This window comes from Hyalella azteca, unplaced genomic scaffold, assembly GCF_000764305.2.
Source record: "Hyalella azteca isolate HAZT.00-mixed unplaced genomic scaffold, Hazt_2.0.2 contig3850, whole genome shotgun sequence".
NCBI lineage: Eukaryota > Metazoa > Arthropoda > Malacostraca > Amphipoda > Hyalellidae > Hyalella > Hyalella azteca.
Window position 1 is genome coordinate 1 of NW_025934084.1, and position 11,250 is coordinate 11,250.

At 36.0% G+C, this 11,250-nt stretch overlaps 1 long non-coding RNA gene across 2 annotated transcripts; it reads left to right on the forward strand.

Moving 5' to 3' along the window:
- The first annotated feature begins 3,666 nt into the window (after nucleotides 1–3,666).
- Nucleotides 3,667–10,643, forward strand: LOC108673364. Of its 2 annotated transcripts, none has more exons than XR_007156606.1 (3): nucleotides 3,667–3,720; nucleotides 8,370–8,509; nucleotides 9,912–10,643. It is a non-coding gene; the product is annotated as an uncharacterized LOC108673364 (long non-coding RNA). The 2 variants fall into 2 exon arrangements; XR_001930976.2 differs by lacking the exon at nucleotides 3,667–3,720 and adding an exon at nucleotides 4,282–4,311.
- The last annotated feature ends 607 nt before the right edge of the window (nucleotides 10,644–11,250 follow it).

The window sequence follows — 11,250 nt, forward strand, 5'->3', positions numbered from 1 at the left end:
TTCGGTATCTACGAAGTATTTTCGCATTGTAAAATAAAATAGAAGTTATTGATTGAGAAATTAATCTAGGTGTACCGTTTCTCCCGGAGTTTTTAGGTTTTTAGTGACGAGTAACATGAATGCCAGTGAATGTATACGCAATTTGCAGACAAAATTGTGAGTGATCTTAGACAATTTTTGATTACGTAATTACATATGAATTTTTAATTAAAATCGTGTTAAGTTTTAATACTGCGATAAGAAAACAGTTTACAGTGGTTCCGTATGAATTACTTCTTTGCACTATGTACTCAAACGAATTCTGTTAACGATAAATGTACGAATGCAGCCAGGCACACTATGTAACTGTCCCAGTTGACTAAAGCCCCTTTCACACAGGGCAGTAGATACTGCGCGCGTCAAAAATGCCGCGGCAGTATTTACAGCGCAATCTTTCACACGAGGCGCTTTTTACTGCTGGGATCTATCAGTCTTGCAGTGCTTTATGCTTCATCAGTCCATCTCTATGTGTATGTAACAGTATTTCTTTATGAAAATATATCTCTATGTGAGAATGATGTAAATACATCTCTATGGAAATACCTATATATTTTATGGAAAATATATCTTTTATAGAATATATCTCTATCACTTTAAGGAAATATATATTTAACATTGTATATCTTTATGTTTATGTAACAATATTTATGTACCGATATTTATGTTACAATATCAGTCTATAATCTATCAGTCTAGCAGTGCTGTTTATTATGCACCTAAAATACGGTGCCACTGTCTGTACCACACTAGGATCTGGCGTCAAAAACCGCCCAGTGTGAAAGATTACATTGAATACCATAGCAAACTAAACTGTCGCGACAAATCTACTGCCGCAGTTTTAGCAGGACAGACGCTGGCGTCAGGCGTCAAATTCTACGCCGCAGTAAAAGCAGTCGTGTGTGAACAGCAGTGCACATTTCGTATGTCCGCTAAGGTTCGGCAGTAAATACTGTCGGACGCTGGCAGTATTTACTGCCCTGTGTGAAAGGGGCCTTAGTCTCGACGCTTGACACCACTGCGGCTACACGTGGCTCAGCGAAGTCTCCCTGGGCGATCTGTCACCGTGTCACGGTTACCTAACTTAGATATGTAAAGTTTGTGGACAACGCCTCGTTCACATTCGTCCTATTCGCTCATTACCCATTGCTAGCAAGTTCCTGTCAAATTCTTGGAGAACTGAACGCATGTTCATCTCGAATATATGGTCTGTTGATCGATTACTTAGATGTAATGGTCATAAAAAATCATATTTTTTATTCGTGATGCTTTAGTTGGGTGGATGTACGCTTCTATTTTCGCATTGTAACGTCAAAACTAACTTCAGTAAAACCTGTCAATATACATCGAATGTACAGCGACAGCAATAAATGATTTTTATTGCTGAACTACGACTATTTGCAAATAAATTAGATATACTCTTTGGTTTGTGATAGCCTAAAAATCTAGGGAATGGAAATAACTAGGAGAAGTGTACCCACGTTAGAATTTTCATTTGCTAACTAAACCCGCACTCGATAATGTGAACGACTTCATGGTGCGAGCCTCTATGGTGACTCGCACACTATAGACGCTGTTGAAAAAGTTCTTGGTTTTATCGTATGGAGACGTGGAACACTTTTTTAGGACTCTTAAGCGATATTAGATTAATGCATTAATTAAAATATTTTAATGTGACTTCGACTGGTGCTAAATGCTGAAATACTGGTACTCCATGTTCATCAATAAAGTTGTTGTTTCTTAGTAGTTTGCATCGAGGATGGGCGGGGCTTACTAGTTGAAATTAGGAAGTAATATTACAGGCCTGCCATTGACTGCGTCAAAGTAAATTTATTGAATTTTATCGATCTATTCGTCGTCTATGATAATGGGCCATTTTATCGCATACATTGATTTGTTTCAAATCGAGTTCGAAAAATCTTACTATGCTTCAGCTCTAGACAGTAGACTGATAATGAAGCTTTCTATTGGTATTTCTGATGCCACAGCTCCACCAATCAGACGTTCACCGTTGGTAAAGCAATCTTGCATGATGTTCAGCAGTATTACCATTTTGCCGCTGTATTCGGGGCAGTTCTTCCACGTTTTGTCTTTAATGTCAACTGACGCTGCCACGATCTCCTTCCACCAGTCCAGCTGCATTTTGTCCGTCTGGGTGAGACCGTCGGGTGAATCTGTGACATGTTTTAATTTGATTAATTAATTTTCCTTGTTAAAGTTTATCTGTTGAGGAACACATTTAAAGTTTTCCAAAATATTATAAAACATGCAAACAGAACCACGCTATGTGCATGGATATTTCTACTTAACGGTACCAAAAGAGGCAAATTTAAACTTTATCCATGGAGCAAAATTACACGTCTATATTCATGAAGCCAGATCAACATTTCAATCGTAAATAGCAACAAGCTAAAATTAAACTGCGCAGCAAGAACAAAAGGCATAGGTAGAAATATTCCCAAAACTCACCATCACTAGGACTAGCAGGCTTGCAAACTGCCTCCTCAGGGTAGTCCAGCTCGTCAATCTCCTCATCTTCATCACATTCGGCTTGCAGGTCCTCATCCTTTTCAGACGTGTTAGTCGCCAGCATCATAGGATGCGTCCAGACACGACGTAGGTTATGTAGATCTTGCAAAAACGCAGATCGACCAGGGCGACCCGTTGCGCTCTTCTTGTAGCCGCCTATTGCCAGGTTTTTAATGTAAAAATCGTACATTTTGGCCTGCAGGGGGCTCATCTTTATGAGGATTACATACTCCATTTTGGATGGCAATGGCAACAAAGTCTTCAGCGATGTGTGGTCCAGCCACTGAATGCAGCTGTCGAGCATGTCCTGCAGCACGTATAGTCTCCACTTCATCCTCTTCACATTACAAGGAGTTGCGTGAGCATTGCTCCCGGCATCGATTGGTTTTACAAATTTGTTGTGGAACTCCTCCTTGGAGCCCAGCAGGTTTGGCCTTACAAATTTTATTACGTTGTAGTACTCCATTAGGTTGTTCTGCAGTGGCGTACCTGTAAGTACTAAGCGTCTCATGGTGGAAATTTTATCGACTGCCTTAAAGAGGCAGCTTTCTTCATTCATTAGCACATGGCCTTCGTCGCAAACAACAAAATCTGGTCCAGGGTTGACCAAGGTTTTTTGAAATATTTCCTTCATTTCGCCCTCCTCATTGGCCAACTTCGTGAAAAGGTTGTATCCAATAATGCAAACTCCAGACTTTTTATGCCAGTCTTCAAGACGAGCAGCTCTATACTGCATGTCATTGTCCGAGGTTAATTCAAAAACTTCAAATTGCATTAGGTCATTTTTGAGCCATTTGTTGAACTCCGAGACCCAATTGTACACGGTGCTTACTACACAGTACTAGCACTCTACGCATATGCTTGTGAAGATGTTTGCAGGTCAGAAGAGTGTGCAGGAATACGATAACCTGCAAGGTCTTGCCGAGCCCCATAGAGTGCGCCAAGATAGCCTCGCTGCCTGACTTCTGGCAGCGCTCAATGCTCTCACACGTCGCCTGCCACATGAACTTGATGCCCTTCACCTGATGAGGTTTGAGCACGGGCACAAGCTCAGAGTTAACGAAGACAAGCTCTTTATTAGTCTTAGGATCAAAGTCGAGCACGAGCTTGGTGACGTCACCCTGGTCGCTGTCTTCTTCAGACGAAGATGACATGGTATGTGCAGAGTCGCATGGTGCGGAGTCTTCTTCAGTCTTGACATTTTCCATGCCTACTAGCCAATTTGTTATTAGTATTTAGCACATTCAATGGTACCTGCACAGAAAATATTATAGTCAAATGGGGTAAGACAGGATCACAGCCTTCATGGGGTAAGAAAGGACCAGCCCATGGTGTGCATTCTAATGGCACTGAATTCAATTTGATATAGGGAATATAGCAATCATTGCCTGTCATTTCAGCGTTTGTTTCAATGTTTCTGCAAATAATGAATTTCTGGCTAATTTTTGAAGAAAACCTATGTAAAGAAGGGTCACAAAATAGTTAACCCTATTTGGGAAATGAGCTCTGTCTAATGACAAAAAAATTTTTGGCCAGGTTTGTGGATGTAGGCATGTAACCTCAAGTAATCAACTTTTGAGACATACTAGGCATTCCTAACTGCTACCATCACTGTCTGACATGTATTCTAAAATGGGGTAAAGAAGGACCGGACATGGGGTAAAAAAGGACCGGACATGGGGTAAGACAGGACCACTAAATGATCCTGTTTTACCACACAAGTGGTCCTATCTCACCCCACAAATGGTCAGGGTTGGTGATTTTTTATTTAAAAAAAATTAAAAAAAAAAACAAAAATCAATGATTCTTTTTATTTTTTCATGATTTTTTTATTTATTTGATTTTTTCAACTTCTTTGTCGTTTTGAAGTGTTATTTTTTATGTTGCAATTAGCCTAATAATAACAGTATTTGGATCATAATGGATGGCTGAAAAGGGCAATTATTGCCTTCAATAATGGCCAACAGGCCAAGGTGGTGCTTACCACTTACGGATTTTTGGGTAAATAATTGTTGATAACAGGGTTGGCAATGATTAAATCAAAATGATTAAATCATGTGATTAAATCACTTGATTTTTTAAAAAAAAATTCATGATTTTTTTATTTTTTGATGTTTTCATATATTTAAAAATATTGAGTGGCAATCTTTAATTTATATTGAGGTATTGTTATTTATGGTTTAGTATAAATGTACTATTAATGACAAATTGGATATAAACTTGTTGCCTTTAGTGTGTGTTAGGTTCCAATAAATGAAAGTTTTTTGGTACAGAGGCATCAAGAGTGCATTACATTGTATGTAGCTAGCAGCCTAGCTAATTCTTATAAGGCTATAAGTTGTCTAACTATTTGACTATTTGTTATATATTGATTACAATACACAATTTAAATGTGTTAGCCAGCTTATACAGGGTGGGGCAGAACTGATAGAACAGTTTTGAGGCAAAATAAAAGAGTAATGGAAGTACATAAGGAAGAAAGTTTATTTTCCTCATGATTAGCATAACATACCACTTAAAATACTTATGTTTTGAAAACAATATCAGGAAGATGGGGTTTTTTGCTGCATCACACTGTTGGAGTTGTTTTCGGGAGTTTCCTTACAGCACGTTCACACATATGGCAAGGTATGGCAATAACCTCTGCTGCAATAATGTTCCCTTAGCTGTGGTAGGATGTGAGGGCAACTTCTGAACCCCTTTCTTTTAGATGTCCCCAAAGAAAGAAATCGCAAATGCTCAAATCAGGTAAATCACCCCTCAGAGACACCAGACCTACGGGAAACATGCATTTCAAAACATTGTGTGACATTCAAGCTGTGTGAGCTGTAGCCCTATCCTGCTGGAACCACACGTCTCTCAATGCCTCATTTTCAACAATGTTTTCCATCATAGGCTGCAAGAAATTTTGCAACATTGCAGCATAGCAATCGGAATTCACTGTCATGGTTACTCCCTCCTCTGAGAACGACTCCAACAGTGTGTTGCAGCTAACAGCCCCCATCTTCCAGATATTGTTTTCAAAACATAAGTATTCTAAATGGTTTGTTATGCTAACCTCTAGGAAAATAAACTTTTTTCTTTATGTACCTCCATTACTCATTTATTTTACCTCAAAACTGCTCAATCAGTTCTGCTCCACCCTGTATATTGAGAGGTTGAGATTGTATTGACCTTTTAGGCAATTAGAAAGACTTTCCACCCTAATACGAGTATTCTAATTAAAATATTTAATTTCAATCTTTAAATATGTGAATTTAACACTAGAAACAAAACAATTACAATTATAAGACTATATATAAAATAATTAAATGCAGTGAATGGTTATAAAATATTTTAATTGTGCACATGTTTATTTCAAACACTGTTAGCTTTTCTCATAACTCGTTTCAAGTCGTATGAGGTTTGTTTGGTTATCGTTCAGTTTATGTTTAGTATTGGTTTATTGGTCTGAATTAAATGGGAACAGTGCAGTCAGTCACTCAGTCACTACTAGTCGGTGTGTATAGAAGGTAGAGTCTGGTAGATTTATAGGACATAAAACTGGTAGATCTATTGATAGTGCTGTGCACTGTGCAATCAGCTACCTATCTGTTATGTGACTCTTCAATGTTTAGGAGATCTGCATTCCTGAAGTGTTGTTGTATATTGAAGCCAGTTAAATGGTCAATATTTAGCTCATTACCTTGCTCCATACAAACTTTACAAGGCTAATGAATAGACTTATCAATAATTGTTTACCAGAAAATCCCTAAGTGGTAAACACCACCTTAGCCTGTTGGCCATTATTGGAGGCAATAAGTGCCCTTTTTAGCCATCCATTATGATCCATATACTGTTATTGTTAGTAGGCTAATTGCAACATAAAAAATAACACCACAAAAAAAGACAAAAAAGCTGAAAAATAAAAAAAAATCAAATTAAATCAAAAAAATCATGAAAAAATAAAAAAAAATCATTGATTTTTTATTTTTTTTATTTTTTTTAAATAAAAAAATCGCCAACCCTGGTTGATAAGTCTACTCATTAGCTTTATTAAGTTTGTATGGAGCAAGGTAATGAGCTAAATATTGACCATTTAACTTGCTTCAATATACAAAAACACTTCAGGAATGAAGATCTTCTAAACATTGAAGTGTCACACAACAGATAGGTAGCTGATAGCACAGTGCACAGCACTATCAATAGATCTACTAGTTTTATGTGCTATAAATCTACCAGACTCTACCCTCTATACACACCAACTAGTAGTGACGGAGTGACTGACTGCTCTGTTCCCATTCAATTCAGACCAAACATAAACTGAATGATAACCAAACAATCCTCATACCGGTACGACTTGAAACGAAACTTAAGTTAAGAGAAAAGCTAACACTGTTTGAAATAAACATGTGCACAATTCAAATATTTTATATCCATTCACTGTATTTAATTATTTTATATATAGTTATGAGAAAAGCTAACACTGTTTGAAATAAACATGTGCACAATTCAAATATTTTATATCCATTCACTGTATTTAATTATTTTATATATAGTCTTATAATTGTAATTGTTTTGTTTCTAGTTTTAAATTCACATATTTAAAGATTGAAATTAAATATTTTAATTAGAATACTCGTATTAGGGTGGAAAATCTTTCTAATTGCCTAAAAGGTCAATACAATCTCAACCTCTCAATATACAGGGTGGGGGAGAACCGATTGTGCAGTTTTGAGGTAAAATAAAAGAGTAATGGAGGTACATAAAGAAAAAAGTTTATTTTCCTAGAGGTTAGCTTTTAGCATAACATAACATTTAGAATTCTTATGTTTTGAAAACAATATCTGGAAGATGGGGCCGTTAGCAGCAACACACTGTTGAGTCGTTCTCAGAGGAGTTAGTAACCGTAACAGTGAATTTCGATCGCTATGCTGCAATGTTGCAAAATTTCTTGCAGCCTATGATGGAAAACAGTAGTATTGAAAATGAAGCATTGGGAGACGTGTGGTTCCAGTAGGATGGGGCTACAGCTCACACAGCCTGAATGTCACTCAATGTTTTGAAACATCTTTCCCGGACGACTGGTGTCTCTGAGGGGTGATTTACAGTGGCCTGCGAGGTTACCCGATTTGAGCATTTGGGATTTCTTTCTTTGTGGACATCTAAAAGAAAGGGGTTCAGAAGTCGCCCTCACACCCTACCACAGCTGAGGGAACGGATTATTGCAGCAGAGGTTATGGCCATACCTTGCTATATGTGTGAACGTGCTGTAAGAAAACTTCCAAGAACGACTCCAACAGTGTGATGCAGCTAACAAACCCCATCTTCCTGATATTGTTTTCAAAACATAAGTATTTAAATGGTATGTTATGCTAATATTGAGGAAAATAAACTTTCTTCTTTATGTACCTCCATTACTCTTATTTTGCCTCAAAACTGCTCAATCAGTTTTGCCCCACTCTGTATAAGCTAGCTAACACATTTAAATTGTATATTGTAATCAATAACTATATAACAAATAGTCAAATAGTTAAAGACTACTTATAGACTTATAAAAATTAGCTAAACTGCTAGCTGCATACAATGTACCTATTGCACAGGTGATGCCTCTGTACCAAAAACATTCAATTTATTGGAACCTAATACACACTAAAAAAAAGTGATGGTCTTTATCTATTCTCTTTTATTTTGATACTTAATTTGTTATATTTCATCAAAATCATTGAATTCAACTCTATTTGTTAAAAATTACATTAAAAATACACCCATAATTATGCTTCATGAAAAATTTATTTAATTATTAATTTGCCATTGAATTTCAGTAACTGCAACCTTTAAGGTAATCATTCTGAAGCCTATCCACCTTCAAGGCCAAGTTTTGTTGGCCATGTCTACCACCAACCGACTTGTGGCTCATCTTCAAGAACCATTCATAATTCAGCCTGCCTTCCGGTTTATCTCTGTAAGTTTACTTTTTACTGTGATTTCAAATCTTGTAGTGACATACCGGTAAGCATTATCACCACTGTTCATTCCACTCATTAGTGAGAACATTTTCAGATACCGTAAGCACTGTTTCTCATTAAATTTTGAAAGCAAGACCCCCAATCTCAATATCTACTTTAATGATATTGAGATTGGTCTACCTGTGACTTTATTGATATTGATCTACCTGTGACTTCCTGCCAAAACGTTTAGGATTTTGCTTTTAAAATTATTTCCCTACTTTGTGATCAACAAACTTAACATTGATCTGTAGGTATATCTTTTGTCATATCCAAGTTTTTAATCTTAACTATTCATGGCTAGCTAATGTTTTTAAAATGTACATGCAATGATATGAACAATAAAATTAGGATACTTCTTTATTAATATTTGCAAAAATTACAATTATTAGGCTTTAATAAATAATATTATGCAATATTAGGCAAGTACTAAATATTTTTAGGTACTACTTATGCCTAGTGATGTATTACGATTATAATTAAAAGTGCAATCATGTTTATTTCATTTTCGCCAACTTAAAGCATCACTTTAGCCCGCATCACAACTAAATATTGTTCCATTTCCCAAATTAATTTTTATAGCCATGGGGAGTAACATTGAAGTGAGAAATTAATTTACATATTTCCAGCAATAGAGCTTCATTTTTTACATTACAAGTATAATTAGTAACAAGTAGGACAAATCAATCTTGTCTAAGCATTGGCAAAACTTTTTCACATCATAATATTTGGTTAAACATCATGAAATTATTTTAGTAGAATTTTTCATCACTGAAATCTTAGCAAGTTTGTCTCCTTTGTGAAATGTTTAAGATGCGGGATCATTTAAAATCTTGTAAAGTTGCCCCTTTACAAAAATTTTACGCTTGTGAGGTTCCAATGATTTAACACTATGGTAATTGTTATTGTGATAAATCAAGTTATTAATCAGTCTTATGATTACACAATTTATTGGCGTATCGTCGGGTAACATCAGCACGAAAAGGAAAACTTGCTGTCTGATATTTCGAAGCTCCATTAAATTTTTCTTTGCTCAACGGATGTGTGTTATCAGTGCAGGGTATTTCTAATATTTTATAATTTCCATGAGAGTGACCTGCTTCTTAGCTGACTTATTTTCTTATATTTGCGGGCTGCAATTATTTGTATAAGTTTTTCAAGTCTCGAACGAACAGATAAATAGTATTGAAATTCTTTTCTTTTAACAATTAATTCTTACAAGTTACAAGTCTGTCACGATTTAAAGTAATTACATTTATTTACTCTTGATTAGGTACCTACTGAGCCCTCAAATTTTATTGTAAGAGATTTCAGTAAGTATTTTCTCAGTAAGTATTTGTAATATCTTTTTATTTGCAGGAAACATGCTGACAGCAGCTTGCTACGTAGAGGACTATGGAACGTACAGGCAATGCATTGGTTTGTGTTGGCGTTAATATTCCAGTACCTCGTGTTGGGCAGTGTGTAACGGGGCCGCCCCTCCTCTTTGTTGGCTCTGTGAGCCTCTTTTCTTGCGCTCATCCATCAAGCACAGCTGCACGAAAAATGACAAAATGGCTCGCTTTGTAGTGTACCTTGGAGTATTCACTTATCGACCTCTTATTTCGTTGGTATCACCACAAGATTTAAGTTTGGTCAAGCAAAAAATTTTTTCTTTGGAGGAATTTTTACAAAAGTTTCTTAGTCCGCCCTCCTGAAGGCCACATGTGACAATCAGCCCCTTCATGGTCACAATAAAATCCACAAACGCTCTTTAAACATGGCATCCATCCTACTTTGGTGCAGCCAATGCATATACATCATCTGAACACAGCTGGAGGAGCATCTTCTATCAATCCATAGAAAACGCATGACTACTTGGAATACAGTCGTCCATCTGTTCAATCCTTCATATGTCATATGTCCTTCATATGTCCTACCACACAAACTCCCAACGAGACAAATTTATTGACTTTTAACGGAACTCTGCGCAGACCCGGCTTGAACACCTATTAACTTCTGATATTTCAATAATTTATTTGAATGTATGAAGTGAAGTCCATTCTTATGGAAATGATATATTTAATTATTTCTTCATTTATTTTGATAAATATAAACTTTATTACAATATCAAGTTATTATTTAAATTCACTGAACATATTAATATAGATGTTTTTCATTTTAAAGTATTTTTTAATATAGACTTCCAAAGGATCAAGATTGAGCTTCATTCATTTTAATACATTACATCAATGCTTGTGACTTCTGCTTAGCCATATTTATTACTCATGCTTTTCCAATCTTGTCGATAGACGAGACATTTGCTAAATTAGAGAAACATGCCAGTTCGATTGATGTACAATATTCTGAATTATATTGTCAACAGTATCATTCTTGTATCATCAACAGTGCACCCTTGAACTTTAACGCTGTGTAAATACTTGCTTCTCTCAATAAATGATTTATTCATCAGATCTTTCTTATCATCTGCATGTGAAAGAATTTATTCGTCCTTGAACTATTATTAACATTCTTAAACATAGTGCATTGTAATTTCTTTCACAAAGAAATTCATCCGTTTTTGCCCATTATATTTGTAACAATATTCGAAGTTAATGCCTGCATTTCCCATGCTCATAATAATCCAATATTAAGAAAGCAATCATTGATATTCACTACGTATCCATGTTGTGCTCTGAGGCTATCTTTACTTGTTTTC